Genomic DNA, 26,384 nt, shown 5'->3' on the forward strand with positions numbered 1-26,384 from the left:
CTGCTCTGGTGAGAAACACAAATGCACACACACACACACACCACCCCCCCGAGTCCCAGACACCTGGCGCTGTGCTCAGGGAGGTGGCAGAGTGGGGTAAACGCAGAGCTAAACCCCAGGCCTCCGTCTGGGTTTACATTTCCGCCAGCTCAGTTTCCAGTGCAGGGTTTGCATACTGCTTTGAACTTTGGCTTTTACAGTTGTTGCCTTTAAAGTTCTGGAACATTCTGAGCATGGCGTCCTCTCACACTGTCTCTGGCGGGGCACTTCTTACCCCAAGGCACATCTTTTAATGTGTCTTTTTTTCTCTTATCTCAGGCAGCTCCCACTTGCTTCTGTGAATCATCTGATGACATGCACGGGTTATTTTTTGTTGATACCGACACCTGAATGCTAATATGTAGGGAGCAATCTCAAAGCAGGTCTAGTGCGTTTGGAACGTATTTCTCACCTTTCATGATTTTAATTTTTGTTACTACAGTATTGCGATAGGCAGGCTGCTATCTTAACGACTTTTTCCATGTGAGACATGCCTAATGCAATTGTGAAGCAAACGATCACTTCAAGGAAAACTATCTCCCCAAATTATGACTTGCATCTACAGTCATGGAGGCTATTACAATATATTTTTTTAAAAAGCTCTAAGCTGATCCATTGCTTAGGATTTTGAGATTCCCCACTGCTCTGCGATGTTTCCATTCTGTATGCACAGCACAGATTCCTGCCAAGCCAATTACAGTGAATAAACAATGTCTTCTCTGTCAGAACAGAGAATGAATAGTATCACAAAATTCTCCTCTAATGTACCGCCTCCACTTCCCCGACCCAACCCCTTCAGAAGAGAGCAGGCAGGATGAGGACTGGGGAGGAGAACATTCTTCCCCCCCTGCCAATCTGGAATTGCATTCTGGCCAGCTCAGGACTAAGTACTGTCAACGCTATATCAACTGCTAAACAGAGAAAGTTGACAAGTTTATTTTCTTTGAAACTGGATGGTAGATTTTTGCATTTCTGTGTGTGAGTGCACACAAATATCTTTCTCGAAGGAAGGAGGCAGTTCATCCGCTATAATTTCAGGGCCTGGCGAAAACAGCTTTTAGCTACAGACTGAGCAGCAAAGGGGAACTTCATAGAAATGACACAGCAATTTGTGTTAAAATATTGACAGCTAATTCATGAGTGATGGAGTTGACTAGGAATTCAGCTGCTTCTGTGAAGATCTTTACTCTCTCGCTAAGCTCATGATTCATAAAGAAAATGCCTGGAGTTACTTCTCTGAAACATACAGTATGATGCTGACAGATTTCTCTTTGGTGTCTCTGTCTCATATTTATTCTGTCTCTGTCTCTCTGTCTCTGTCTCTCTCTCTCATACACACACACACACACACACACACACACACACACCCCTTCCCCTCCCCCCAAAAGAGGCATTGCGAATATAACGTTCCAAACAAGACCATAATTCATGAAGCATTTATCACCAGCCAATGAAAGATATACTTAGTAGGTATTTTCATAAAAGAAGAACACAGATTTCTTTTAAACTCTCCCATATTCGTAAGTCTTAGTTGGTGTAAAATACTATGATTCAGGTTTTTTCCGCCTTGCGATGTGAATACAACATATATCTTATTTTAACCCCTGAAAGGAATTACCCAACTCTTTCCTCATAAAAGAAGAAATGCTATTTTTACAATTAGACCACACTGCCTTTTGTTTTCATGAATATCTGAGAGACACTGACACGAAGAAAAAAATACAGATTCCCCTTTCTCCCCTTTTTCCCACACATTTTGAGTCCAGCTCAGTGGGCTCCCAGATTCTGACGGCACTCTCCTGGTAACACATTTAGAAGAGACTGCAGGATATCCCAACAGCGCTATTTTCTTCCCTCCGGCTCCCTCTCCTTCTTTCTCTCCTATCATTCTAGGTTTGTACCAGACTAAACAATTAAGCCTTTGTGTGCTACCACTGCAATCTGCAAATTCTAATGATGTGCCCCCATCATCAGTACAATCGTAATATTTACCTTGAAGAAATGTTTGTCCAAATAAGTATTCAAAATGCTGGCAATGTATTCCCTTTGAAACGTTGTGGTGGTGAATGTTCTCCCGTCCTTCTTGGCCTATAACCAAAGAGAAAAAAAGTTAGGGAAAAAGAAAAAAAGACAGATGGATAGAGACTGTGTCAGATACTGGTCCAGTTCAGTGTAAAATGCTGGCACATTTATGCCAAACACTGAGCTTTATATTCCTTCCTGAACAAAGCAAACTACAAAGTAGAGGAAAAACTACACACAGTAGTGAATGAATAAAAAAATTTCTCCAAAATAGCAGCCAAGTCAATGTCTAATCAAATACACATCAATCTACTCGCTCTTTCCCTAGTTTTCCTAGTTTTATGACAAAGAAATCTATGTGTTATTGTAGTGATACTAAAATTCAAATAGGGGGGAGGGGCAAGATGGCGGAAGAGTAAGACGCGGAGATCACCTTCCTCCCCACAGATACATGAGAAATATATCTACACGTGGAACTGCTCCTACAGAACACCTACTGAACGCTGGCAGAAGACGTCAGACCTCCCAAAAGGCAAGAAAATCCCCACGTACTTGGGTAGGGCAAAAGAAAAAAGAAATAACAGAGACAAAAGAATAGGGACGGGACCTGCACCAGTGGGAGGGAGCTGTGAAGGAGGAAAGGTTTCCACACACTAGGAAGCCCCTTCGTGGGCAAAGACTGCGGGTAGCAGAGGGGGGAAGCTTCGGAGCCACGGAGGAGAGCGCAGCCACATTGGTGCGGAGGGCAAAGCGGAGATTCCCGCACAGAGGAGCGGTGCCGACCAGCACTCACCAGCCCGAGAGGCTCGTCTGCTCAGCCGCCGGGGCGGGCGGGGCCTGGGAGCTGGGGCTCGGGCTTCGGTGCTAGCCGGGAGGGAGTCCGGGAAAAAGACTGCAGCTGCCGAAGAGGCAAGAGACTTTTTCTTGCCTCTTTGTTTCGCGGCGCGCAAGGAGAGGGGATTCAGAGCGCCGCCTAAACGAGCTCCAGAGACGGGCGCGAGCCGCGGCTATCAGCGCGGATCCCACAGCAACAGGGACGCAGAGGGAAAAATGGAGAGATTCCCGCACAGAGGCTCGGCGCCGAGCAGCACTCACCAGCCCGAGAGGCTTGTCTGCTCACCCGCCGGGGCGGGCGGGGGCTGGGAGCTGAGGCGCGGGCTTCGGTCGGATCCCAGGGAGAGGACTGGGGTTGGCTGCGTGAACACAGTCTGAAGGGGCTAGCGCACCACAACTAGCCGGGAGGGTGCCCGAGAAAAAGTCTGCAGCTGCCGAAGAGGCAGGAGACTTTTTCTTGCCTCTTTGTTTCGCGGCGTGCAAGGAGAGGGGATTCAGAGCGCCACTTAAACGAACTCCAGAGATGGGCGCGAGCCGCGGCTATCAGCGTGGACCCCAGAGACGGGCATGAGACGCTAAGGCTGCTGCTGCCGCCACCAAAAAGCCTGTGGGTGAGCACAGGTTATCCTCCACGCCGCCCCTCCCGGGAGCCTGTGCAGCCCGCCACGGCTAGGCTCCCGTAACCTGGGGACAACTTCCCCGGGAGAGCGCACGGCGCGCCTCAGGCTGCTGCAACGTCACTCCGGCTTCTGCCGCCGCAGGCTCGCCCCGCCTCCTCCATACCGCTCCCTCCCCCCGGCCTGACTGAGCCAGAGCCCCCGAATCAGCTGCTCCTTTAACCCCGTTTTGTCTGGGCGGGGAACAGACGCCCTCAGGGGACCTACATGCAGAGGCGGGTCCAAATCCAAAGCTGAACCCCGGGAGCTGTACGAACAAAGAAGAGAAAGGGAAATCTCTCCCAGCAGCCTCAGAAGCAGCGGATTAAAGCTCCACAAACAACTTGATGTGCCTGCATCTGTTGAATACCTGAATAGACAACGAATCATCCCAAATTTAGGAGGTGGACTTTGGGAGCAGGATATATTAACTTTTCCCCTTTTCCTTTTTTTGTGAGTGTATATGTGTATGCTTCTGGGTGAGATTTTGTCTGTATAGCTTTGCTCTCACCGTTAGTCCTAGGGTTAGGTCCGTCCGTTTTTGTTTTTTTTTCTTTTTTTCCCTAATAAATGTTTTCTTAATAATTTTTTCCTTATTTTCTATTTTTAAAAAATTAAAAAAAAATTTTTAATAAGTTTTTTCATATTTTTTATTTTAAAAAATTAAAAAAAAATTTTTTCTTAATAAATTTTTTCTTAATAATTTTTTTCTTATTTTTAGTATAAAAAATTAATAAATCTTTTTAAAAATTAAAAAAAATTTTTTTCTTAATAAATTTATTCTTAATAATTTTTTTCTTATTTTTTATTATAATTGCTTTATTTTATTTTATTTTATCCTCTTTTTTTCTTTCTTTCCATTTTTTCTCCCTTTTATTCTGAGCCGTGTGGATGAAAGGCTCTTGGTGCTCCAGCCAGGCATCAGGGCTGTGCCTCTGAGGTGGGAGAGCCAACTTCAGGACACTGGTCCACAAGAGACCTCCCAGCTCCACGTAATACCAAACAGCGAAAATCTCTCAGAGATCTCCATCTCAACATCAAGACCCAGCTTCACTCAACAACCAGCAAGATACAGTGCTGGACACCCTATGCCAAACAACTAGCAAGACAGGAACACAGCCCCATCCATTAACAGAGAGGCTGCCTAAAATCATAATAAGGCCACAGACACCCCAAAACACACCACCAGACGTGGACGAGCCTACCAGAAAGACAACATCCAGCCTCATCCACCAGAACACAGGCACTAGTTCCCTCCACCAGGAAACCTACACAACCCACTGAACCAACCTTAGCCACTGGGGACAGATACCAAAAACAACGGGAACTACGAACATGCAGCCTGTGAAAAGGAGACCCCAAACACAGTAAGATAAGCAAAATGAGAAGACAGTAAAACACACAGCAGATGAAGGAGCAGGGTCAAAACACACCAGACCTAACAAATGAAGAGGAAATAGGTAGTCTACCAGAAAAATAATTCAGAATAATGATAGTAAGGATGATCCAAAATCTTGGAAATAGAATAGACAAAATGCAAGAAACATTTAACAAGGACGTAGAAGAACTAAAGAGGAACCAAGCAACGATGAAAAGCACAATAAATGAAATTAAAAATACTCTAGATGGGATCAATAGCAGAATAACTGAGGCAGAAGAACGGATAAGTGACCTGGAAGATAAAATGGTGGAAATAACTACTGCAGAGCAGAATAAAGAAAAAAGAATGAAAAGAACTGAGGACAGTCTCAGAGACCTCTGGGACAACATTAAACGCACCAACATTCGAATTATAGGGGTCCCAGAAGAAGAAGAGAAAAAGAAAGGGACTGAGAAAATATTTGAAGAGATTATAGTTGAAAACTTCCCTAATATGGGAAAGGAAATAGCTAATCAAGTCCTGGAAGCACAGAGAGTCCCATACAGGATAAATCCAAGGAGAAACACACCAAGACACATATTAATCAAACTATCAAAAATTAAATATAAAGAAAACATATTAAAAGCAGCAAGGGAAAAACAACAAATAACACACAAGGGCATCCCCATAAGGTTAACAGCTGATCTTTCAGCAGAAACTCTGCAAGCCAGAAGGGAGTGGCAGGATATACTTAAAGTGATGAAGGAGAAAAACCTACAACCAAGATTACTCTACCCAGCAAGGATCTCATTCAGATTTGATGGAGAAATTAGAACCTTTACAGACAAGCAAAAGCTGAGAGAGTTCAGCACCACCAAACCAGCTTTACAACAAATGCTAAAGGAACTTCTCTAGGCAAGAAACACAAGAGAAGGAAAACACCTACAATAACAAACCCAAAACATTTAAGAAAATGGGAATAGGAACATACATATCGATAATTACCTTAAATGTAAATGGATTAAATGCTCCCACCAAAAGACACAGACTGGCTGAATGGATACAAAAACAAGACCCATATATATGCTGTCTACAAGAGACCCACTTCAGACCTAGAGACACATACAGACTGAAAGTGAGGGGATGGAAAAAGATATTCCATGCAAATGGAAATCAAAAGAAAGCTGGAGTAGCAATTCTCATATCAGACAAAATAGACTTTAAAATAAAGACTATTACAAGAGACAAAGAAGGACACTATATAATGATCAAGGGATCGATCCAAGAGGAAGGTATAACAATTGTAAATATTTATGCACCCAACATAGGAGCACCTCAATACATAAGGCAAATGCTAACAGCCATAAAAGGGGAAATCGACAGTAACACAATCATAGTAGGGGACTATAATACCCCACTTTCACCAATGGACAGATCATCCAAAATGAAAATAAATAAGGAAACACAAGCTTTAAATGATACATTAAACAAGATGGACTTAATTGATATTTATAGGACATTCCACCCAAAAACAACAGAATACACATTTTTCTCAAGTGTTCATGGAACATTCTCCACGATAGATCATATCTTGGGTCACAAATCAAGCCTTGATAAATTTAAGAAAATTGAAATCATATCAAGTATCTTTTCCGACCACAACACTATGACACTAGATATCAATTACAGGAAAAGATCTGTAAAAAATACAAATACGTGGAGGCTACACAATACACTACTTAATAACGAAGTGATCACTGAAGAAATCAAAGGGAAATCAAAAAATACCTAGAAACAAATGACAATGGAGACACGACGATCCAAAACCTATGGGATGCAGCAAAAGCAGTTCTAAGAGGGAAGTTTATAGCAATACAAGCCTACCTCAAGAAACAGGAAACATCTCGAAGGAACACCCTAACCTTGCACCTTAAGCAATTAGAGAAAGAAGAACAAAAAAACCCCAAAGCTAGCAGAAGGAAAGAAATCATAAAGATCAGATCAGAAATAAATGAAAAAGAAATGAAGGAAACAATAGCAAAAATCATTGAAACTAAAAGCTGGTTCTTTGAGAAGATAAACAAAATTGATAAACCATTAGCCAGACTCATCAAGAGAAAAAGGGAGAAGACTCAAATTAATAGAATTAGAAATGAAAAAGGAGAAGTAACCACTGACACTGCAGAAATACAAACGATCATGAGAGATTACTACAAGCAACTCTATGCCAATAAAATGGACAACCTGGAAGAAATGGACAGATTCTTAGAAATGCACAACCTGCCAAGACTGAACCAGGAAGAAATAGAAAATATGAACAGACCAATCACAAGCACTGAAATTGAAACTGTGATTAAAAATCTTCCAACACACAAAAGCCCAGGACCAGATGGCTTCACAGGCGAATTCTATCAAACATTTAGAGAAGAGCTAACACCTATCCTTCTCAAACTCTTCCAAAATATTGCAGAGGGAGGAACACTCCCCAACTCATTCTACGAGGTCACCATCACCCTGATACCAAAACCAGACAAAGATGTCACAAAGAAAGAAAACTACAGGCCAATATCACTGATGAACATAGCTGCAAAAATCCTCAACAAAATACTAGCAAACAGAATCCAACAACACATTAAAAGGATTATACACCATGATCAAGTGGGGTTTATTCCAGGAATGCAAGGATTCTTCAATATACGCAAATCAATCAACGTGATACATCATATTAACAAATTGAAGGAGAAAAACCATATGATCATCTCAATAGATGCAGAGAAAGCTTTCGACAAAATTCAACACCCATTTATGATAAAAGTCCTGCAGAAAGTAGGCATAGAGGGAACTTTCCTCAACATAATAAAGGCCGTATATGACAAACCCACAGCCAACATTGTCCTCAATGGTGAAAAACTGAAACCATTCCCACTAAGATCAGGAACAAGACAAGGTTGTCCACTCTCACCACTATTATTCAACATAGTTTTGGAAGTGTTAGCCACAGCAATCAGAGAAGAAAAAGAAATAAAAGGAATCCAAATCGGAAAAGAAGAAGTAAAGCTGTCACTGTTTGCAGATGACATGATACTATACATAGAGAATCCTAAAGATGCTACCAGAAAACTACTAGAGCTAATCAATGAATTTGGTAAAGTAGCAGGATACAAAATTAATGCACAGAAATCTCTTGCATTCCTGTATACTAATGATGAAAAATCTGAAAGTGAAATTAAGAAAACACTCCCATTTACCATTGCAACAAAAAGAATAAAATATCTAGGAATAAACCTACCTAGGGAGACAAAAGACCTGTATGCAGAAAATTATAGGACACTGATGAAAGAAATTAAAGATGATACAAATGGATGGAGAGATATACCATGTTCTTGGATTGGAAGAATCAACATTGTGAAAATGACTCTGCTACCCAAAGCAATCTACAGATTCAATGCAATCCCTATCAAACTACCACTGGCATTTTTCACAGAACTAGAACAAAAAATTTCACAATTTGTATGGAAACACAAAAGACCCCGAATAGCCAAAGCAATCTTGAGAACGAAAAATGGAGCTGGAGGAATCAGGCTCCCCTGACTTCAGACTATATTACAAAGCTACAGTAATCAAGACAGTTTGGTACTGGCACAAAAACAGAAATATAAATCAATGGAACAGGATAGAAAGCCCAGAGATAAGCCCACGCACATATGGTCACCTTATCTTTGATAAAGGAGGCAAGCATATACAGTGGAGAAAAGACAGCCTCTTCAATAAGTGGTGCTGGGAAAATTGGACAGGTACATGTAAAAGTATGAAATTAGAACACTCCCTGACACCATACACAAAAATAAACTCAAAATGGATTAAAGACCTAAGTGTAAGCCCAGACACTATCAAACTCTTAGAGGAAAACATAGGCAGAACACTCTATGACATAAATCACAGCAAGATCCTTTTTGACCCAGCTCCTAGAGAAATGGAAATAAAAACACAAATAAACAAATGGGACCTAATGAAACTGAAAAGCTTTTGCACAGCAAAGGAAACCATAATCAAGACCAAAAGACAACCCTCAGAATGGGAGAAAATATTTGCAAATGAAGCAACTGACAAAGGATTAATCTCCAAGATTTACAAGCAGCTCATGCAGCTCAATAACAAAAAAACAAACAACCCAATCCAAAAATGGGCAGAAGACCTAAATAGACATTTCTCCAAAGAAGATACACAGATTGGCAACAGACACATGAAAGAATGCTCAACATCATTAATCGTTAGAGAAATGCAAATCAAAACTACAATGAGGTATCATCTCACACCGGTCAGAATGGCCATCATCAAAAAATCTAGAAACAATAAATGCTGGAGAGGGTGTGGAGAAAAGGGAACACTCTTGCACTGTTGGTGGGAATGTAAATTGATACAGCCACTATGGAGAACAGTATGGAGGTTCCTTAAAAAACTGAAAATACAACTACCATACGACCCAGCAATCCCACTACTGGGCATATACCCTGAGAAAACCATAATTCAGAAAGAGTCATGTACCAAAATATTCATTGCAGCTCTGTTTACGATAGCCAGGACATGGAAGCAACCTAGGTGTCCATCATCGGATGAATGGATAAAGAAGATGTGGCACATATATACAATGGAATATTACTCAGCCATAAAAAGAAATGAAATGGAGGTGTTTGTAATGAGGTGGATGGAGTTAGAGTCTGTCATACAGAGTGAAGTAAGTCAGAAAGAGAAAAACAAATACAGTATGCTAACACATATATATGGAATCTAAGGAAAAAAAAAAAAAAGGTCATGAAGAACCTAGTGGCAAGATGGGAATAAAGACACAGACCTACTAGAGAATGGACTTGAGGATATGGGGAGGGGGAAGGGTGAGATGTGACAGGGTGAGAGAGTGTCATGGACATATATACACTACCAAATGTAAAATAGATAGCTAGTGGGAAGCAGCCGCATAGCACAGGGAGATAGCTCGGTGCTTTGTGACCACCTAGAGGGGTGGGATGGGGAGGGTGGGAGGGAGGGAGATGCAAGAGGGAAGAGATATGGGAACATATGTATATGTATAACTGATTCACTTTGTTATAAAGCAGAAGCTAACACACCATTGTAAAGCAATTATACTTCAATAAAGATGTTTAAAAAAAAATTCAAATAACTGTTGTCTGAATTTGAGATAAAACAAGTGATTTATTTGAAAAGAGTATGCTTCGAGGTAAGGTAAGCTGTGATTTAATTGTGAAAATGTCTTACGAACAACAGTATCTTTGATGCAGTATGAACAGTGTGGCCCAAATGGCACACCGATCTAATCCTGAGCGGTTCCTTCATCCGTTCCACTGTGGAAATGGGGAAGATGTGCGGGAATGGAGGAGACCACAGGAATGACTTCAGTTGATCTCCCATCTGTTTTTCTGCTCTGTGTCTGGTGCCCTGCCTTTTCTCCATCCCGCTTTCCTCTCCAATTCTCTTCCCATCCTCTAATAAACATCTCCTGTACTGAACCTCTCTTGTACATAAGATACCATGAAAAGTACAGTGACAAAGGGAGGAGGGCAGAAGGATGAAATGAATAAATAAATGAATCTCCAAGGAGAATATCCTGGATGTTGTCTAAGACTCAGAACCACGCATTGTTTTACAGACTGAGATATAATTCCTGATTTACAATATAAAAAACTGAATAGAACACCAGCCTTCTAGATTTTCATCTAGTGATGTTCTTTTATTAGGACCACGTATGATCTCTTAGACTGAGTGTTGCTTTCTTCCATAGCAGAATCAGCAGATTATTTATATTGTCTTTAGGTACATCAATTGTTTCCCTGACAGTTACCAAGTGAGACATGGCCACCTTTTGTTTCCCACTGCATTCAGCTACATTATTATTTTCTTTTTTAAAAATAAGTCTAAAAAGATTAGAACAAGACACATAGTCACGGGCGGTCTTTCTCCAACTCGACTCCAGGTCTTTGTCAATCATGCAAACTAAGAGGGCAGGGCTTCTCTGGGTGAAGGGCTTGACAGACAAGAGCCTTTCTCAAGCCATCTTTCTGTCTTTCATTAGATTTCAAATCAAACCTCCTCCTGAACTCCTGCCATACAGATATATTTAGATGTGGATTCCAAACCTCTCCACTTCCCCATGTTGTCACTGTCAATCCCAGAGAACTCTCTTGAATTCGTTAGAGATATGAGAAAGATTGACTATCTAAAGCAAATTTCTACAGGAAAAAAATAAAATGAAAAGAATAAACATTTTTCTTAAAATGCCAAATCTTATTAATAGGTATGGGAAATAATATGTTTGCATATACTATCTGTATTACTAGACAGGAGTAAAGAGTCTGATTTTAAAACTGAACATATTATTTGACAGCTAAGTTAATAACATAAAAATGGTGCATAATTTTGCATTTTCAGAACATGAATTTCACGAGTTATGTTTTTATTCCAAGGAAACAAAGTAATCAAGACAGTGTGGTACCAGCATAGGGTAGACATCTAGATCAGTGGAACAGAATTCAGCACCCAAAAATAAACCCATATATCTATGGCCAATTGATTTTTTGACAAAGGTGCCAAGACTATTCAATGGGGAAAGAACAGTCTCTTCAGCAAAAGATTATGGGGCAACTGATAGCCCCATGCCAAAGAATGGAGTTGGATCCTCAACTCAGACTGTATAAAAAAGTTAACTCAAAATGAATCAAATGCCTAAATTTAAGAACTAAAACTACAAAACTCTTAGAAGAAGACATAGGGGTAAATCTTCATAAGTTCAGATTTGGCACTGGTATTTTAGATGTAATACCAAAAGCACAAGTAACAAAAGAAAAATAGGTAATTTAAGTTTCATCAAAATTAAAAACATTTTTATGTTTTAAAGGATACTATCAAGAACGTGAAAAGACAACCCAAGGAATGAAAAAATGTATGTGTAAATCATATCTGATACAGGACTTTTATCTAGAATATGCAAAGAACTCTTATAACTCAATAATGAAAAGACAACCCAACCAACCAAAAACAGGCAAAAGATTTGAATAGACATTTCGTCAAATAAATATGGCCAAATAAGCACATGAAAAGATGCCTCATCAAGGAAATGCAAATCAAAACCACAATGAGATATCACTTCATACCCACTAGGATGACTATAATTGAAAAATCTAAGATAGTAGCAAGTGTTGGCGAGGATGCGGAGAAATCAGAACACTCATACCTGGCTGATGGGGATGTAAAATGGTACAGCCACTTTGAAAACAGCCTGTTTGTTCCTCAAAAAGTGAAACATTGAGTGATTTTACCCAGTAATTCCACTCCTAGGTATATACCAAGAGAAATGAAAACGTTAAGTCCACACAAAACTTGTATGTGGATGTTCATAGCAGCATTATCCATAATAGCCCCAGAATAGAAACAGTAGAAATGTCCATCAACTGGTGAATGAATAAACACAATATAGTATATCCATATGAAAGAATATTGTTTGACCATAAAATGAAATGAAGTACCGATACATGCTAAAACACGGACGAACCTTGAAAACATGCTAAATGAAATGTCAGTCACAAAAAACCCCACATATTATCTGATTCCATTTACATGAAATGTCCAAAATGAGCAAATATATAGGTTGCTTAGGGCTGGGGGATGATCATCATGCAGATGATAGCTAAGAGTTGTGTGGTTCCTCTTTGAGGTAACTCGAATGTTCTAAAATTGATTGTGGTGATAGCTGCACAGCTCTTTGAATATACTAAAAACAATTAAATTGCACACTTTAAATGGGATGTGAATTATATCCCAATAAAGGTGTTACCAAAACAACATTCTAAGGAATGTGGACATTACACATTACAATGTCAGTCATTTTCTAGATCAATCTGAAATAAATATGGCAAACCCAAGTATAATTGTAGCTGGAATCACTGGAGTTGCTGTACTGAGGAAGGGTCTCCTGGCTCCACTGAAAACTATCATAGTCTGACTGAGACAACCTGAGTATAATTCTGCATGGACCAAATATTCCTTCAGGTCCTCTCTCATCCTGAGTGTGGACAGCAGTTAATTACTGCAAACAATGATTGATCCAATCAAACAGCAATCCTATGCTTTCAATGCTGATTTCTTTTCCCACTGAATGGAATTTTGGACTTCTGAAACCAGGTATCTAATCAAATATGAGTGGCCCCCTGCCCTGCATACACTAAGTCAGTAGAAGGCCAATCTTAGCACTGCTTCTTCTATACCGATTTCACTGACAGTTCTCATGAGGACTCTTACCAGCTTCTTAACATGGATGATGTCATTCATAAGAGGCTCCAACAAACGGACTCCAGTAATTCATGATGCTTCTTGCCTACTAACCTGAAGGCTTGTTCTGGCTAAAGCCTCTCAGAGGATCTGAAATAGAATTCTATTTCTGGGCCACTGGGACTATGCACCTGACAGATGGCCTGGCCCAAGCCCCAGCTGCCATTGCTGAGGAGAAGTTTAGGGAGAGGAGCATTTCTTCAAAACTATGCCCTACAGTCCCTCCTAAGGAAGTAGTGATGACACTGACAGCAAACCTCCCTGCTACCTGTGTAGATAAATACTGGGATCTGGTAGCACAGACTTAAGAATCATGAATCCAAATTCAAGTTTGAGAGGCTAGACATCTACTCAGTATGGGACTAGACTCAAGGAGCTCAATGAGTAATTCTTAAATTTAAAAGAAATTTAAAGGTGAGCTATAAATCAACATCACTTGATACTTGAACCCTTTCTACAATGTCTGTAACATCCAGTTCATGAGTGCAATGTCAAAAATACTTGGCTAAATGTAGCAGTTAAAAGTACTGAGCACTGAATGAATCACAGTGCCTAAGATATAATAATCACTCAATATTTATTCGCTGATTGAGTAAATTTTAAAAAATCAGAGCAGGCTCGAGGATATTGCTATAATAAAGCCACCCTCAGTTGCAGCCCCTGAAGACAGAGAAGGCAGAAGGATTGCAGGTCGCTCATGATGGACATATTACCATGGCAATATATCATGCGTGCAAATGCCAGCCAAGTAAATACTATCCTTATCCATGCTGTAGTGGAAATAAACCAATAAACGAAACTTAGACCTGCTATTCCAGCCTATGTCAGATTCCCTCCCATAAGGAAAGGCTTCCAGAAGGAATCCCTTTCTACCTCTTGGAAGCACTGCTAGGTTTGAGCTAGCCGTAAGGAAGGCTTAGTGGCTGCAACCCAGTTGGAGTCCTGGTTCTGATATCCAGGGCTATGAAGAACAAGTCCAGTAGTTTCCCTACATGGCAACCTTTGAAATACTTGAAGATACGTGTTTAAAGAGGTCTCTCCTCTGCTGCCTTTTAGTGTCCCCTTCTCCATTTCAAAGAGTATAGTTCTGAGTACCACCTACTATGACTCAAAAGAGCACAAAGGCTATATGGAGAAGGGAGCTGAGTCCTGGCCAGGCCTGCTCATGAGAGCAGAGCATGCTGAGAGCCCAATCCAGCTACAAAGCCCAATCTAGGAGCCAAACACAACATCCAATGGACAAGGTAACCTTGATCTGATTTAGGAAATAGTCCTTATCTGGGTTTTGGTGACGGTTGGTAGGGGAATTCTCAGGGCCCAGCTATCATAGGGAGGGCAGAGCTATCAGCAGGGAGCAATAAGCTGGTCAAGTCAGGAAGGTGGTCCACTACTGTCCTGGAGGTCCAGTCACAGCTACAGAATCTGGCCACTGGGCAGGATCCCTGGGTAAGAGGCACACTTCTCTAGAAGACCTCCTGGCGAGACCAAGATAGACCATGGTACCCAAAGTAGACACTGAGTGCCAGACACTTAATACACAGGAAGATAAAGAGCTGAAACTTGGAAGGTCAAGGAGTGAGTCTCAGGGGAAGTGACTCAGGAAGTCATCCCTGGGATACCAGATCCTACATCCAAGGATGGCCACTTGGAATGCAGTGATGATCATCCCAATGGTCAGCACTGAGGCAATACCATTCTCAGCATGGGAGATCAAAATTCAACAAACACACTCAGCCAGCATTGAGCAAGATGACTATGGGCGAGGCACAGAGAGAACAAGATGAGTGGTATGCCCTGCTGCACTGCGGGTTTAAGGATTAAACATCTTAGTATTTCCTGCTTTAGTGAGAACGAATTCAGATCTGGGGAGGGCGAGACAGTGCATGCAAGCGGACCAAGTGGGGAGGAAACAGGGAAGGTAGAAGGAGACATGCTGGGGGCTGACACTTTCATTTGCTGGTGTTCTCTTCTAAATGACTAAGCTCGAAGGCAGTTCTCCAGATGAAGTAACACTGCATCCGGGAAGAGGAGCTCAGGACTCTTACTTGAGTCAGTTCAGATGCTACACTTTTATTTAGAAAGCCTAAGATCACTAGAGCTTTTCTCACCAGCTACATTATACTGTGGGCATCTATGAATCTTTTACTGGATTAACACAAAATCTAAATTTGTTTCATCTATGATGCTGCTAAGCCACATCTCTCTTTACTGCCTTTTTGCAATTTAATTGGTGTTGGTGGTGGTGGTGAGGTGCTCTCGTCATCCCTGTTCCACGTCTGCGTCTTAGATGTGGGTCACTGCATTAAATGTCAAGTTGTTATCGAATTCTGTTTCCTTCATTTGTTATTACATTAGCCATTTCTCCCAGTTTGCGGCCACGCATTTATAGTGTTTTACCCAAATGAGTCCTCATGTTGACTAGAATAGGATTAGGTTCAAATACCAGAAACCTTTTTCCAGGAAGAAAGCAATTTATTAATCAGTTCCCTCTGGATATACTTACCAAACCAGTTATTAATCGAGCTCATTACACACACACCCTATTTGTCCAAATGTTAAATGTTAGCAATGTGATAACCTCTGGTTAAAAAAAATCAAATATATCTCTAAACAAGTATATGCTATTTGTTATTAATCCTTCTGAATTCTATGATGGGTTTCATAAATTGTCAGTATAACAGAGATCAACCTCAAAGCAAAGACATATACTTCCATTAAAATTTCAATATTCAGCCTTTGACAGTAATCATCCAAGAAAACTACAACCTAAATATGCATAATGGTACAGTAATGAAAGGAGTAGCTAAGGACAATGTATATGGGCTAAGGTATACTGTGCAGCATTGGAAAACATAACTTATGACGCTTCCTTCTCCTGCATTCTTATTTCCCTTGGGCTGCACTTCTCCTCTTGCTAAGCTCCCCCATGTTTTCTGGCCATTTTTTCTTGCTGGTTCTCCCAGCTGTGTCTCTCATCTTTTCCACCCATCCCCCCACCCCCCAGCTGCTTTAGCTCACACTTCCAGCCTTCCTGGTATTTACTGTGTTAACAGTTTTAGTCGTCACACCATCTGATGTCTCCTGCTTCATTTTTCACACAATCTAACAGCTGAAATCCCTGATGTATGCAAAGCAACAGTCCATTAAGAAAAGAGTTTTCCTTATTGAGAACAAAAAAAATGGAAAAGGCAGGAAAGGGTAGTTCACAGAGGTGCCAAAGAGAGGCCACTATGTAGATAAGATGAAGGAAGAAAAAGACTTTTTTAAGCCTCAAAAAGATTATGACACTGGGAAATCTAAAAATCCCCTTCAACGGTGTGGTTTAATGAAAATAATCCCCTTTCCAAGAAGAATATATTCTAGGGAACGGATGATAAAAATCCTTAAACACGTATCCTTATACTATCTACAATATACAGAACCCAGGTAAGCATTGATACAGTTATAATACATATACTAAGTTATTAAATGACATTTTCTTAGCAAAGCCTTCTTTTTGTTAGTCTGTTACATGGAAAGAGGCTTAAAATGACACCTTCTACTCTAAGCCTTATCTGTAAGCCTGCATCCCAAGTGGACAAGGCTTGGGCATGAATTCCTTGCAGTTTCAATATTCACAGAGAAAAAATCAAAATGACCAAAGCGCTCAACAGGAAAAAAATCCTTTCTTAATGGCAAAAAATAGAATAGCTTACAGTATGCAAATGTAATGTATTTAAGGAAAATTGCATGCTTTTCGGGTATCTGAACAAAAAGCAAGGTAGCATAAACACTAACATTAAAAAGATTAGCTTCGGAACTTAAATGTTGCTGTAATGAACGGAAAATAAAATGACTCCTCTAATTACTAGTTTATGAATTGGAAGTAAAAAAAAGTATTTAAAACATCCTCCTTTAGGCAAGGTAAATAAACAGGGAATAATAACCAGGGCAACCAAAGAGGTCACTCATTCATTCATTCATTTCCTTATTCACCTTTCAATGATATTTCCTTGCTTAAAAAAACCAAAAAGTAAATATTACTCCATTCCCTTCCACTCTGTGTATCTGAAAAGCTGTCTTTTGGACTGGGACTTAGGCTGCCACATATATATATATATATATATATATATATATATATATATATATATATATATATATATATATATATATATATTTTTAAAAGGGATTCCTTTTTTAAATTTTTATTATTTATTTATTTATTTATCTTTAGCTGTGTTGGGTCTTTTTTTCTGTTCAAGGGCTTTCTCTAGTTGCGGCAAGCGGGGGTCACTCTTCATCGCGGTGTGCGGGCCTCTCACTATCGCGGCCTCTCTTGTTGCGGAGCACAGGCTCCAGACGCGCAGGCTCAGTAGTTGTGGCTCACGGGCCCAGTTGCTCCGCGGCATGTGGGATCGTCCCAGACCAGGGCTCGAACCCGCGTCCCCTGCATTGGCAGGCAGACTCTCAACAACTGCGCCACCAGGGAAGCCCAAGGCTGGCATATATTGAGTCTACAGCTTTGGCTTGTTTCTGCGTAAAGACAGATACTTAACTGGGTAGCCACCAGGCCCACTGCCTTTGTTTATCACAGAGCCTCAGATTAGCCTTCAGGCATTTCCCGGTGAGCAGTAACTACTAGTTTCGGGACCACCCAAGGGGTAGTGAAGTTAGAGGGTTGCTGATCACTGATCTTTTCCAGAAGAAGTTGTGCAAATGGGTATATATGTGTGTGATGGTGGGCAGACAAGGGGATGCAAGGAAACTTCCTCTTGCATAGGAGGCTGAGGAAGGAAACTTGAAGTTTGTCCATGTACACTTTCAAGATCCAAAATTCATAGAAAGATACTTACTGTTAGGAGTCCCAGCCACAGAGTAATTCAAGACAGAAAGGGCCCTTCCCTCTGTTCTTAAGATTCTGGAGAACTGGCTGTGTTGCTTGTGTTGACCTGAGGCAATGGCTCTGCTGGTGAGTTAAGAGAACGGGTTGCACTTCGGCTCTGGTTATTTTCCCCATTATTTAAAAATTGTCTATAAAGTCTCTGAGTTTCAGAGGGATGTGTAAGGATGTGGTGGGGTAGGTTGGCATTTTGTAGATGGACCATATGGGACAAAGTAACTTTATGGTGACCCCTTCCTTTCCATATATGTATATATAGAGATTATATGTCTATATCCATCTCTTTCTCTCTCTCTGCATATACATGTGTGTGCATACAGAGAATATATATTTAATATGTAAGTAGTGAGAGAATACACACACACACACATACACACACACATTTGACTACTTCAATCTTAGACTTTCAACACTGCCTGCAGACACCACACCAGAACTGTACCATTGATAGGATACCTATGTGGCCATTCTCTTATGACCCAGGGTTAGTTTTACGAGATGCTATCATATGTGTGACATTTCAATCGTTTATTTGATGGAAAATAACTATTAGATGACCTAAGTTGAGCTTTAGAGAAATTCTGAGCCACTTAGTGAAATGTAATGCTCAGTATCCCAGAGAAAGTCAAGGAGATTCAATGGAATGGAAATAATGCATAAACTAATGTATGCACGCTAGCAAGAGCCTCGAGATAGTCAATGCTCCGCAAATGTCAGCTCTATTATGACCTGTAAGCAATGGTATATTCAACAGAACTGAAGGTATCGTGATGGACTCTAGTCTACTAAGCTCATCTCTGCAGGGAGGCTACACTTAGATACTGTACTATAGGTGTGTGTATAAGTTGCCTGTATGTGACCATTTCGTGTCTGTTATAGGTTGAATTGTATCCTCCCCAAATTCATATGTTAAAGTTCTAATCCCCAGTACCTCAGAATGTGACCTTCTTTGGAAACAGGGTCATTACAGATATGATTAGTTGAGATGAAGTCTTACTGGAGTAGGGTGGGCCCCTGATCTAATATGATTGGGTTCTTATAAAAAGGGGAAATTTGAGAGGTGCACCCAGGAAGAATGCCCTGGGAAGATAGGAGTTACACTGCCACAAGCCAAGGATGTACCAACAGCTAGGAGAGAGGTCTGCAACAGGTCCTGTCCTAGTACCTTCAGAAGGGGAAATGGCCCTACTGACACCTTGATCGTGGACTTCTAGCTTGTGGCACTTAAATTTCTGATGTTTAACCTACCCAGTCTGTGGTACTTTATTACGGCAATCCTAGGAAATTAATACAGAGCCAGTATGTGAAAAAATGGTCGTTTCCTAATATTGCAGTCCTGAGTTAAAGGAATAGAGGTGATATAAAATAGATAATCAACAAGAACCTACCGTATAGCACAGGGAACTACATTCAGTATTTTATAGTAACCTATAAGGGAAAAGAATCTGAAAAAGAATATATATATATATATACATATATGTGAAACTGAATCACTTTGCTGTGATTACACTTTGCTGCGTTTACACAACGTTGTAAATCAATTATACTTCAATAAAAATTTTAAAAAAATTTTAAAAAAGGAATAGAGATGAGGGTGAGCAAGGTAGCACTCATCACTTTACACATCTCATATCAAGAAAGTTTACATATCAACCCAGCTGTTACAATGGAGTTATTTCTTAATTATATGAATTCAAGTAAACATTGAAATAACAGGTTCACATAATTCATAATACAACTTCAAAGAAGGAATTTGTATTTTTAAACATTCTTGTCAATAAGACTGAGGGACTAATTACCTAAACATCATGAAGCAGAATTAAAGAGAAAACCTTCAATCATTTCTTTAATCTTGAGGAAAGTTTTGAGAGGATTCCCTAAGAATTTGACCAAAATTTCTAGGGAATTTTTTTTTGCTTTATTGGGACAACTATTTAGATTGAATTATTTATATATTTATATAATTATTTATATATTTATTTTCTTTGACTGCTCCTCTTGGATAATTCATGTTTTTCCTTGAATTCATCCTTAAAAGTCTGCTCTGCTCTACTGTTTAGCACTTGCGCATATTTCAGAGTTGGATTAATGTAATTTTAGAGTTAAAAGAAACTCCGCAATATTTCAGCTCATTAATTTTAGCAACAAGGAAGCCAATGCCCAGCTGTGATCACACAGCTCGTCAAGGTAGAGGCTGGAACAGAACGTGGCCACTTTTCATTACTTCCAGATCTATGGCCCTGGCTTCACCATGTTTCACGGATGCTACCTGTGTGTGCTTCCCTAATCAGATAATCTGGCTTCAGGGTTGGTGCCTTTTATTTTTTTTTAATCTCATCCAAAGATTCTCCTGCAATGCCACATCCAGAGCAGGCATACCAAAATGCCTGTTTAAATATGGATTATTGATGATATAGCTAAGTTTCTGTACGAAGATACTAGCAACTGATCATACATGACTGCTCTTCAGTATACTGTTATTATTTAAGAAGTCTCTTCAATTTATTTACTATCTAGAATATATTATCTTTAACCTGACCATAGAACTAATCGGCATTATATATAACCCAGGTTTTATCTTCTTAGCTGTTTTGATATCCAGGCCAATGGCATTTTAAGTGAGATGTGAAATCTGGCCTTTATTACTGTGGCCCTTTGTCTGGGTGTCTGGTCAAAGAAGTCAGTCCATCTACTTGGTTAAGTAAGGTGGGAAGAGGAAAGAGAAGAAGGAAAGAAAAGAAAAGCAGAAATGACAAACAAGCTTTAAAGATTCTGAACTCCCTTAGACAAAAACATGATTTCTAATATGACAGTTGGTAAAAATCACCAGACAACAAAGGCTTCAGGAGGTAACATGGCTGTATCGTCACATACAAAATGGAAACAGCTGAGAGCAGTTTCCATATCAGTCTGCCCAAATGGAGATAACTGGTTTCATCCACAAGCCTAGATAAAAGAAGAAACAAAAACACCCCCTAAATCTAACTGTGAGAGAGAAACGAGAACTATAGTAGCAGCTTCCTCACTGCAGAAGTACATTTTTTTAGTCTGCCATCAACAGGTGTTGCCATGGTAACTATCCTGTAGTTAAGAAGTAGTAGAGGTATAAAAAACCACAATAAAGGGGAAAATAAGAAAAGTGTGCTGTAGTAAAACTAACCTCAGACCTCACAGAATGAGGAGAGACTCACTCTCCCATTCGCCAGGTCTCTGTGTCGCTGGAAAAGGGCTCAGCCCAAGAGCATGGTCCTTGGAAGACCCAGGGAGCTCTCAGGGGAGCTGCTGTGGCCCTCAATGTATCTTAGGTGCTAATTTACATCCCCACTCCCACGGGTACATTTTAGCTTTTTGATGTCTTTGTGGGAAAGGTTACAGTTTGGTAACGTTGTGTCTGGAAACCTCTGGAAAGGGAACATATATCAGTGAACAACTTCCTTATTGTCATTCTACTTCTCACAGGTAGTGTGTTTAGTAACGATTTCTCTGTGTTCTCTCTCCATATGGAGAAGCCAGGGTTTGCATGCAATGAATTAGTGCGATAATAACAGCTATTTCTTGCTTTGAACAATTATAGCCAGTATTTGTAGCCCTGGTACCAGGAAATACCTCAGAGCCTGGCTAGGATTAGGAGACCATTTCCATGGTCCTTCCTTCATTATTCACAGCTAGTGACAGTATCCCATACTTTTTTCATCCCGAATATATTAGCATCACGAATGATGAAATAATAATCATTCTGCATTTTTATTTTGTAAGCTATTGTTGATGACCCCATGAAAAGGCACAACCTATCCCCTTTATTTACCCAGCTTTTTGTTGTTGCTCAAATGACCACTCCATTTTATAAACAAATAACATGGATACATACAGTTTGCTAACTTCTGTGATGCTTTAAAGTTAGGACAGCTGATGAAACAAGTTTTTGAAGGCTAACATCTGAAAGGTTTAGCCTGAGAGACACATCTGTGTGGTACCAAGGATACTCTGTTGAGACCAAGCAGGCGTCAGAGTGCTGTGGAAAGTAAAACAGCTGAGGTGTGAGCAGAGATGGCTCTGGGACCTGACTTTACTTCCCTTGTCCATTTCTGGAACTCAGGGTCCCATTCCCTAAAGAGATGGAAGCTCCACCTCCTTCAAAGGGTTCATGTGAGACTCAAATGAAATAATGCCTATGAAAGCATTACTTTGTTCATAAACATTAAACACCAGGCCAATGAAAGCTGATGTTGGAAATATGACTGTCACTTGTTTTTCAAACTTTCTGCTATGTTGGTGTTACCTGATTCACATTTTTGAGGATAAGTAGGCCACGAAATTTTCACACGATGTTTCTGGCAGAAAATCTTTTGCCTTGTTATCAGTTGGAGGCACTTATCTGATCTGGATGTCATTGCACTCTATTAGTTCCTGTTCTTTCGACTTTTTGTTCTCAGGCTGGCAGATTTGTATCAGGGGGTGCATGTGTGTGTGTGTGTGTGTGAATGTGCGTGTGTAAATGAGGACAAGGAGTAAGGGAGGGAGGAGAGAAAGGAAGGGAAAACGAGAGGAATAAATGAGTTAACAAAGTGGGAAAGAGCTTTCTTTCCCATTCCGCAGATATGTAGCCATCCCTGATGGTGTTTGTTATTGTATTTGCAATCTGTAGATCACTAGGCATACGTTCTTGGTGGCCTTACACACTCTTCAGTAGAAGCAGTTCTGGGGACGTCACTGATGTCTGCCACCGACTCTCCTCTCACGATGCTCTGTTTCTCCATTTTCAGGCCAAAGGGCTTTGCCAATTGTAGTTCAAGATGCATAAATCCTTCTGTTTCTCAAACTAAAACCCCTCGATCTCTTTTACAATAAGATACACACCTTCTGTCTTCCTTGTGTGCTTGTTTTATTAAAGAACAGCTCCCGCTTTAAAATGTTGTCCTCTTACTTCTGAGTATTTTGAATTCATGGTCCCCACTTTACCCCTTCCATTCTGTCTCCCACTTTCCCCCTTAAAGCCTGCTGTTCATCACATTCAACTGCTGGCCAAGTCCCATGGATTCTACCTCCTTACATTTTTTTGTTATAGTAAGTCTCCAGCCCATTGTAACACATGCTTATTGAAAAGGTTCACAGAATACAGAAAAATACATCATACAAAATGAAAGTTCCTTTTCACCTTACCGCCCCAACCCCACTTCCTTCCCTATAGGTTAGCACTGTTCGAGGTGAGTAAAAAACGCTTCAAAAAGGTCTCAAAAAAAGATACAAAAATCTAAAGGTATTTTTTTCTTTCTTTGTTACATATATGGTATTCTACACAAGGCATTGTTCAACTGTTTCCTTGTGTTCATTTACTGTATTTTAGAGAACTTTCCATGAGAGTAAATATTGAGTTAGCTCATTTCTCTTAATTATAGAGCATTCAATGGTATTATAAATATACTATATTTAGACATTTCCATGCCAATGTATATTTAGGTTGTTTTTGGCTTTCCTCAGTTAGAAGCAATGTTACAAAGACTACTGTTGCATATATATCTCACTACAAGAGTGAGTACATCGATGGGACAGATTCCCAGACATGGAATTGATGGGTCACAGAGCATGTGCACTTTTTGTTTCATTCTCTCTCTCCTTATCGACCTAAAACCAAAGTTGTATTAATACACAGTCTGTGTAACTGTAAAAGAGAGTATACTTCTCAGTTCTGTTGGGTTTCACCACCACTTAAGATTCATTTCTCTTAACACCTTCTGGGATTCTTGGATATCCTTGTCTGTTGATGGCATTTCTTCCTGGCTTTTCAGTGCTGCTGTGGATTTGTGAATTTCTTCATTTCTTCTTCTTTTGTTTACTTTGGTGAGTGAAGGATAAAGCAGCACCCCACATTCTTGGTCAGCTATCTAAGAGCCATAAGACCTCTTGCCCGACTACTCTTGTCTCCTTTGTATTCCTCCTCCACAGCTGTCCAACTAACCTTCTGAAATGCAAAAATAATCACTTGACTCCCCTTAAACTCTTTCAATAACACCCTGATGCTTGGTGGATGTTATGGGTTGGATTTTGTCCCCTAAAAACATATATGTTGAAATCCTGGCCCCAGTATCTCAGAATGTGACCTCATGTGGAAACAGGATCGTTACAGAGGTAATCTACTTAAGATGAGGTCATGAGGGTGGACCTTAATCCAATATGACTGATGTCCTTATAAAAAGGGGGAAGTTGGACCCAGAGACAGACATGCACGGAGGGAAGGTGATGGGAAGAAACACAGGGAGAATACCATGCAAAGATGGAGGCAGAGGTTGGAATCATGCTGCCTCAAGCCAAGGAACATCTGGGGCTACCAGAAGCTGGAGGAGGCAAGGAACAATCCGACCCCACAGGTTTCAGAGGAAGCATGGCCCTGCAGACACTTTGATTTGGAATTCTAGCCTCCAGAACTGTGAGACAATGAATCTCAGTTGTTCAAGGTCACCCTGTGCTTTTCAGTACTTTGTTACAGCAGCCACGGAAAACTAATGCAGTGGGTAAAGTCCAACCTCTTAAGCATCTCACATAGTACCTTTCATGCAGTGGCTTGCTGCCCTCAGCATCCTCCCTCACTACCTTTCCTACCAATACCCTACTTCCTTATCTGCTCATGTCCACAAGTTCTAGGATGCTTCCTATAGCCATGCTTTTGAACACCCTGCTCCCTCTACCTAAATTCCCTTCTCCACTCCCCAAGCATTACTAATGTGTCTTAGCTAATTTCCAGGGTCATCTCCGTTACGAGCTGTTTCTGACATCCCTTTCTCTACCAGTGTCCCAGACACAACTACCTGTCCTCGTGAGTCCCCTCTGTGCTGGCCCTAGAGTATTTTGACATTATTTTGCGCTTACTTGTTTATGCACATCCATCCCCCTCTGCCATGCTGCGAGCTCCTTGATGGAAGAGCCATTTGACGTATTCTAGCAAAATCCCTGCATATAGCATGTCTAAATGGGATTTTGCTCAGTGAACAATGTTATGAAAATATAAAAACTGTAAGCAATTTAATGTTTGTTTTAAAAAAATTTTTATTTTATATTGGAGTATAGTTGACTTACAATGTTGTGTTAGTTTCAGGTGTAAGGCAAAGTGATTCAATTATACATATACATTTGTCTATTCTTTTTTTCAGATTCTTTTCCCACATAGGTTATTACAGAGTATTGAGTAGAGTTCCCTGTGCTATACAGTAGGTCCTTGTTGATTATCTATTTTATATATAGTAGTGTGTATATGTTGACTTTATTCTGTTAAACGTCTCTCATGTAAAGAGTTGGAGGATAGTAGGTCAGGGCTGACTACAAATGGTTGATGTGCACAGGTGACATTGGCTGAAAAGTACTTTTCCACACACTGAATTTGTGGCTATTTTCAGCTTGTTTTTATTTTTGATGAGACTCATTCTTCTAACCAGTCAGACTTTTCCTTCAGATACTGTAAACTCTAACAGCTCCAATCATCAAAGATAAGTCCATCATCTGGACCTTGATGTCCACTGACTGCTTCCTTCATTAGAGTGGTTTATTAGAGGCTGAAAGTAGACCAGTGGTTGCCTAGGGCTCGGGGCAGTGCAGGAGATGGGGAAATTGAAGGGGGTGATGACAGCTAAGGGGTGAGGGATTTCCTTTTAGATTTGTAAGAATGTTCTAAAACTGATTGTGATGATGGTTGCAAAACTCTGTGAATATACTGAAACTGTACACTTTAAATGAGTGAATTGTATCATATGAGAATTATAATTTGATAAAGCTGTTTTAAAAATAAAAGGCATGATTCATTTAATCCAATCTAGTCCACAAGAATCGCTGCTAAAACAAGTCAACTCTTTAGTAGCCAAACAGCCACACAGATAAAATAAAATAAACCCACTGCAGTAACAAAAAAGATAACAAACAAACAAACATAAAACCACAGCCTGGAATGTATACGGCATCCTACAGAAAACATGATGGACCCCGGGGCATTTCCCGTCAGGCCCATTCACTCGGATCATCCTATTGCATAGTTGTAGCAGCATAACTAAGCCTCAGAACTTTCCTTTTGTCATAAAGTGTTCAATTCTCTCTTCTTTCTATGTCACTAGAGATACACGTAGTTCAATAAACATGACAGGTAGGAGGGAAGTAAGATAAAAGGATAAGTGATAGCCAAAAAACAAACTCTTAAAAACTACCAAGCTTTAGCTAGTGGAAGGAATATTAGTCATATGGTGAACCAATGACCTCTGTGCTAAGTCAAGAC

The 26,384-nt window shown here is 40.3% G+C and overlaps 1 protein-coding gene across 1 annotated transcript in view; it reads right to left on the reverse strand.

Moving 5' to 3' along the window:
- Positions 1 to 26,384, reverse strand: part of PAG1 (phosphoprotein membrane anchor with glycosphingolipid microdomains 1) — a 147,130-nt gene that overhangs the window by 50,999 nt on the left and 69,747 nt on the right. The window contains exon 3 of the mRNA XM_061171837.1: positions 2,032 to 2,127. The gene's annotated coding sequence lies outside the window, so the exon portion shown is untranslated. The remainder of the gene's footprint in view (positions 1 to 2,031; positions 2,128 to 26,384) is intronic.

The sequence above is a fragment of the Eubalaena glacialis genome, chromosome 17 (assembly GCF_028564815.1).
Source record: "Eubalaena glacialis isolate mEubGla1 chromosome 17, mEubGla1.1.hap2.+ XY, whole genome shotgun sequence".
Classification (NCBI taxonomy): Eukaryota; Metazoa; Chordata; class Mammalia; order Artiodactyla; family Balaenidae; genus Eubalaena; species Eubalaena glacialis.